Here is a 6835-nt window from a genome sequence, read left to right on the forward strand (position 1 = left end):
TTAATACATTGGTTTTATTAATTAAAGTAAAGCATGCATGCATTTAATTGATTAATACCATCATGCATTGGCATTATTTGGAAATGAATGGAATGAGAACTTAAATGAATGAACGCTAGCGTTCATTAAAGTAACGGAGCGCTACTTTAAAATTTAAAGGAAAGCCTAGCGTTCATTAACAATGAGCGCCACGTTACTTTTCTTACTTTTATCGTGACTATTGAGCTTGGAACCAAGGAAACAAGGCTAGGCAAGGAAGGCATGCATGTAATGTTCATTAAATGAACAGAGCGCACACTACAAAAAAATATGATTAAAATGGCATTAATATTAAGGCGATTTAATATAACCGCCGTATTATCCCCTTATTTCAAGATTTTTCTCTTATGCCATAATGTCTATGTTAAAAGCGCTACATTTTGGCATTTGTTGTACCCGCCACCCTCTCCATTTGTTTTATTATTTTTTTTAATAAAACTAAAAGAGCAGATGAGAGTGAGTGAAGTGATGCTGACATATGAGAGTGAGAATACGAAACCTTAACAATCGTGTCACCGTTCATCTCCACAACGAAGTCATTGTTGCCTCCGATTGAGCTTTTGCGACTTGGTTCTTTGGTCTCGATCTGAAGTTTGCCACCACCATAAGCGATGTCGTTGTTGCTGGCCTCCGATTGTGCTTCTGCGATTTGGTTTTTCTTCTTTGTGAATCACTAATTACTAATTCGATCTACTTCATCTTCTTATTTGGATTTTTCTAATTAGATCTTCATATTTTTTGATCTGGTTCATGTCTATAAAGCTGACGAATTTGTTGCTAATATATTCCCAATTGCAGATTTTTAGTTTCGCAACTGATTTTTCATTTGATTATTAGATCTCTGTTTGTAACTGATATTTCGTAACTGATTGCTAATATTTTTCATTTGATTTTTAGTTTCGTAACTGATTGTGATATTTGAATTATTAGATCCATTTTCTGATTCTCAATTTTTGTTTCAATGTATCGATTAGCTTCCAAGCTAGCCTCCTCCATCACTTCGTTGACCTCAAGGAGCATTGTATGAACAATTATACTCTCCTTCTCCATTCTTGTTTCTTCCGTTTATACGAATTACAATCTTCATTTTTGTTTGTGTTGCTGGAACAGATACGCTACAGTGTTATTTCAAGTAGAAACTATACGAGCAAAGACATCAACTTTGGCGTTGGAGCTCCTGCTGCAATTCTTCAGGGTGCCACTAAGGTTGCTGATGCTGTCAAAGTTACCATGGGACCCAAGGTATTCTTGAGTTTGTTTGGGATTGAATAATAAAATTGACATGATTACTGTGAAAATTTGCTTTATTTAGTTATTTTTTGAATGTTTGTTGTTTTTGGTTGGTTGAATTAGGGTCGTAATGTGAATTAGGGTCAAGCAACAAGGATCATCATCATAGTCTAGGTTAGAATTGATCTGGAACTATTTAGAAGATGGAAGCTACTTAAATAAGAAGTACTTGAAAATAGACATCATCTTTTCATTCATCTGGTGAGTATTAACATCATGAACTTAAATAATCACTTTATTGAATCCAACAAGTAAAAATACATGTTGCGGGGGAAACTTGTATAATACATGTTACGTATGCCATAATCACTTTGTGGTCTAGTGATCTTTATGATTTGAGGATTTTACCAGATGCAGGCCAAGATTTGTACATTAGAGTGCCAGCTTTAGAGTTAGGTATGCCATTAATTTTAGCTTTTAATTTTATGGACTAACATCTTTGCTGTTTCTATTATATAAAATGCTTCTTTGATTATCTCCTTTGAAAGTTAGGTGCTTCCGTGCTTTAGTAAATGGTTGACTTGACTCTTGATAAGTAGTTACAATTTAAAATTTACAATTTACTGGTACTGCTTAGATATTTGAGTTGGCTTATGTTGTAGTTGGCTTCCTAAACTTTTTCTTAATCAAATCTTGCAATCAAAGTTTTTTTCTGAAATATCATTTGAGCTATGTGTACTTTATGATCCAGTTACATTTATACTTATGGTTATATATAATACATATTCTCATGTCTATTTACCTTACGTTTTGCAAGATCTTTGTACCCAACATAAATTATCTCACTGTTAGGACTAGGGTGTGTTTGATTTTATACAAACTGAGGTCCATGGTTTTAATTTTGAACTATGCCACATGGTTTCTGGAATTTTCACTGTCTCATGAATAAATGTTTGTGTTCTCTGCTGACATTAAACCATTGTAAGAGTCAAACAATGGACACAAGGTCAAGATAGGAGTTGGAGTTGGAGTCTCAGTTGGCATATTATGTGGCCTTCTCTTAGCATTCTGTTTGATATGGAAAAGACGAAAAAGGGCCACTCTGAAAGGTAAGAGTTCTCTGCTTTTCTTGAGCATAAAGTAACTTCTTGAATTATTATAATTAAGATTAATTAATAACTTGTCTTAAGATCATGTAGAGACTAATGCAGCATTAAAGGATCAGTCCAAGGAAGAACAAGAGGAAGATCCAGAGGTTCCATTATATGACCTATCAATTATAGCTTCTTCCACTGATAACTTTTCACACAAAAATAAGCTTGGAGAAGGTGGTTTTGGACTTGTGTTTCAGGTAATTAGACATATAAAGCCACTTTTCTTTTTAACAATCTTAGAATAACAAATGAAATTCTCGTGTCTCTTACAATAGTTGAAATTGATACTGTAATTGGTATTTTGTGGGAAGTATGAAGGGTTATCAGATTATTTCCAAGATCCTTTATTAACTTAGCTTTCTATTTTCTGCCATTGACTTGAGTTGTCAATTCTAAGCTGTAAGAAGTTTTGTTAGCTTAATTTAAGCCAAAGGGTTATTGCTGGGTAGAGAAAGCAGAGTCTCGTTTGTTCTTAAAGCCATGGCAGTTATCTTGCCATGGCAGTTATCTTTGCGTGCATGTGTGCGTGTGTGTATGTCTCTTGAATAATTTAGATTTCAATCACATAGGCTGATCTGCACATAGGCTGTAAGAAGTTTTTTAAATTATCACATAGGCTGATCTGCACATTTAGCTATTTATGACATTTAGCTCCGAGCCACCAGGTGCTCATATCCTTTTGTGAATTTACAGTGATACCATTCTTTGCAGGATGACATCAGTCCAGGAGCAAATTTATTAGCTTCAGTTGAAATCCTTGTGTCTGGAGTATGCTTCTTGAAATATTTTTTGAAAGATTTTTTGAAAATTTTTTTGAAAGATTTTGTGTTTCCATCGTTGTAAATTCCTTGATTCTTCATAAGCATTAAGTGGAGTTTTTGTGTGTGCATTTTTCTGCAGCCTATTGACAAACAATCTCTACTTGATTCTGGGATATTTTGTTGTCTCATTCATGTTCTAAATGGCCTTCTAAATCCTGATGTAACCAGTCAATGAGCAAATACTGCTATTGATGATGAAGAGCAGTTGGTATTACAAAAAGATTATAATGGTGATATTGGGGAAGGGCGCCAACTTGAGGTTCCTTTCTCTCCGTACTATGTATATTTTATGCGTGTTTTTGTGTTTCAATACACGAGTGGGTGGCATCTAATCATGTTTTAAATATTTGAATTTTCTTGTGTGTGACAAACTTAGGCCTAGCAGCCTTTGTTAATTTGAAAATATTAAACAATGATTTGGACACTAAATTCTAGTTGCTATTGCAGCACAAGGCATAATTATATTAAATGCAGACTTGCATTCATAAACAATGGTATTTGTTTCCATCTATATTGTGTCTCAAAAAGTGATTTTTGTGGTTTTATTATGTGGCAGTGGTCATGGAAAATGATACTAATGTGAATTTGCTTCTTGATGCTACTATTACTGGCAAGACACATTGTACGTTATTTAATTTCCCTCCTATTTTTATTTTTCTTTCTGCTATGTATTTCTACTGCCAGAAATTACTGTATGCTTACAAAATACATTTAAAGAAAAACTTCTCTCATACAATAACTTTTCCTTTACATAGTTAATTACAATTTGTGTTATTTATTTACAGCTTTTATTAATCAATTATACCATTAATTTATATTTAAATATTTTACTTGAAAAATGATTTTAAAATAATCCATTTGGTTTTAATTATATAAAAAAATGTTCATATTTATAATATAAGTACATGTTTTTGGGATATTTAATACTTTAGGTTTATTTGGTAACAGGATAGCACTTAAAGATATAACCTAAGTATTAGTTAAAAATTTCTCTCTGAAACATATGTAACTACCTTCAAGTCCAAGAGTAGCAATAAGACAAGGCCATTAAGACAACGTTAAAAGATGAAATCTTTATGGAAGGAGAAATCAAACACCTGTTTGCTCTTCACTTCAGAGTTCAGGCTTTAATTCCTGTGACCGAATTTAAACATGCCAGAGTGGGTTCAGAGTCACGGATTTCGTAGTAACCTCTTGAGTTCAATGCATTTGCACTTTTGTTCTCTTCTTGAAAAAAAATATTTAAATAAATTGGGCAATTTTTTACACCTTATCAGTAACTTTAATCATCTAAATGAATAGTTAGGTAAATAAAAAAATATAATTGGATGAGAATGTAAAATTTATTTGTACTGCACCTGAGTTTTGTAAATTTTTTTATAAAATTTTGATATTGAGATTTGAGTTTCTTCCATTTTGCAACAGCTTGAAGCATGAGCTGGACTTCATTGAGAGAGTTGAGGAGCTGAAAGGAAAGGGTTTGGATGAATCAATTTAGGTAAAAGAAACATTTGTCGTATATTATTTTTTATTCGTGGACAGTCTCACCTAATTTCAGTCTTGGTGGGATATCTTATATATAAACAAATATTGATGAATCAATTTAGGTTCTGATTCTTTTTAGTTATTTTTAATATTGAATTGTCATTACTAATTTTTTTTTAGTATTTTTCCTTGGCAAATTACTGATAACTTGGAACAAAGATTTTACAAGGATTTATGTAATGAAAACTTGGCTTCAATGAACGTTGTCTTGTGTATATATAAAAAATTGTTATAGTTGTATATTTATAGTTAAAAAATCTTGTTATATTTGATACTTTGTATATGAATTATTATTTTTTATTTCCAATACTAAAAAACATACATCATGTTTAATACTTTGTTTATGAGTTATATAATATTTTGTTTATGAATAATGATTTTTTGTTATTGTAAAATTTTAATAAAAAAATTTGTTTAACGCAATAAAAAAGACTGTAAAAATTGTCTTTTAAACGATAAAAATTGTCACTTTTATCCGGTAAAAAGGGCAGTTTGTAGTTGCCATTTTAAACATGAAATGTCATTTTAATTCGGTAAAAATGGCAGTTTCAAATGCCATTTTAACCAATAAAAATGTCTTGTCAGGGAAAAATGGCGGTTCAAAATGCCGTTTTAACCTGGTAAAAATGGTGGTTTCAAACGCCATTTTAACCAACCAAAAAAGTCACTCTACCAAGGTAAAAATGGCAGTTCATAAATGCCGTTTTAACCAACAAAAACTGCCGTTTTATCCTGGAAATAATGACGGTTTGAACCACCGATTTAACCAACAAAAAAATGCCATTTTATCTGGAAATAATGGCGGTTTGAACTGCCGTTTTAACCCAACTCAAAAACCGCCGTTTTAACCAGGTAATTGTGGCGGTTTTTCAAAAACCGCCGTAATAACCAAATGGCGCTTCAAATTATGGCAGTTTTTCTTGAGCGCCGTTCAAGGTAATAATGGCGGTTCAAACCGCCGTAATAACTCTAAAAAACCGCCGTAATTACCAAGTTTTTTTGTAGTGGCACCATGAGGAACCACACAAGCAAGAGAAGCCCATCAAGCCAAGGAGGTAACGTTTAAAAATTGAGCGCTACGTTAACTTTGTTAACATTTTCGGGCCTCCCCAAAGATAAAAGTGAAGCGAGACACTCATAAAGGGAGCCAGCAAGGCTCGAAGAGGGGAACAAAAGAAAAAGCAAGGGGCTCTACGTTGGAATTTCCAACTGAGCGCTACTTTGGCCTGAGGCCTAGTTCGAAGGCTTGACACTAAGCATGATAGCGCTACGTTTCCTTACCAAACTGAGTGCTCCCCTGGAAGGTTCCCACACACCAAACCAACTTGAACCAAGGCAATCCGGATCCATATTCATTCAAAGCCAAATCCAAATCAACCCATTGAAGCCCCAAAACAAGCAAAGCCCATGGACATCACTCAAAGGCACAAGAACAAGCTAGATTAGGAATTTTATTTAATTTGTAATTTGTTTTCAATTTCAATTTTATTTTTATTTTGTAAAGCCTATAAAAAGGCATCAGTTTCATTTCATTAAGGAGGCTGGCTCCATTAGGGAGCAGTAGGAGTAGGAGTAGAGTAGAGAACTCTCTTTTAATTTTCCTGTTTGAATTTGAGAATTGGAAATCAGATCTAAGTTCTCTTTTCTTCTCTGCTTCATTTTCTTTCCAATGCAATTTCGCTTATACACTTTCAATCTCTACAATTCTCTCTTCTGCAATCCTTTTCTGCACTTTTACATTTTGCTTGAGCTGAGTCTGCTTTCTATGCAATTTAAATTCTCTACCTCCTTCCTAATTTACATTTGAGCTTGTTGTGATCTGAATTTAATTTTCCTGCATTTCAAATTTCTTGTTCTGAGTTCTGATTTACTGTCTCTTTAATTCCCAGCACCCAAATCCCTTTTATTCTTCAAGCAATTTAAGATTCCCAGCAATTTAGATTCAGCAATTTAAGTTTCTTGCACTTTAAGTTTCAGTCATTTACTTTTCTTGCAATTTAAGTTTCAGCTATTTTACTTTCTTGCTCTTTAAGATTCTGCTCATTT

General features: G+C 33.2%; 1 long non-coding RNA gene across 12 annotated transcripts; it reads left to right on the forward strand.

The window, feature by feature from the left end:
- LOC107623819 lies at nucleotides 307-6447 on the forward strand. 12 transcript variants are annotated; one of them, XR_002355359.1, is made up of 9 exons: nucleotides 311-1060; nucleotides 1150-1281; nucleotides 1393-1725; nucleotides 2256-2378; nucleotides 2469-2620; nucleotides 3135-3191; nucleotides 3324-3503; nucleotides 3801-3866; nucleotides 4670-5093. It is a non-coding gene; the product is annotated as an uncharacterized LOC107623819 (long non-coding RNA). The 12 variants fall into 12 exon arrangements; XR_002355365.1 differs by lacking the exon at nucleotides 3135-3191 and having other exon boundaries at nucleotides 312-704; nucleotides 1014-1060; XR_002355361.1 differs by lacking the exon at nucleotides 3135-3191 and adding an exon at nucleotides 5795-6447 and having other exon boundaries at nucleotides 313-1060; nucleotides 4670-4742.

Source organism: Arachis ipaensis, chromosome B10, assembly GCF_000816755.2.
Source record: "Arachis ipaensis cultivar K30076 chromosome B10, Araip1.1, whole genome shotgun sequence".
NCBI lineage: Eukaryota > Viridiplantae > Streptophyta > Magnoliopsida > Fabales > Fabaceae > Arachis > Arachis ipaensis.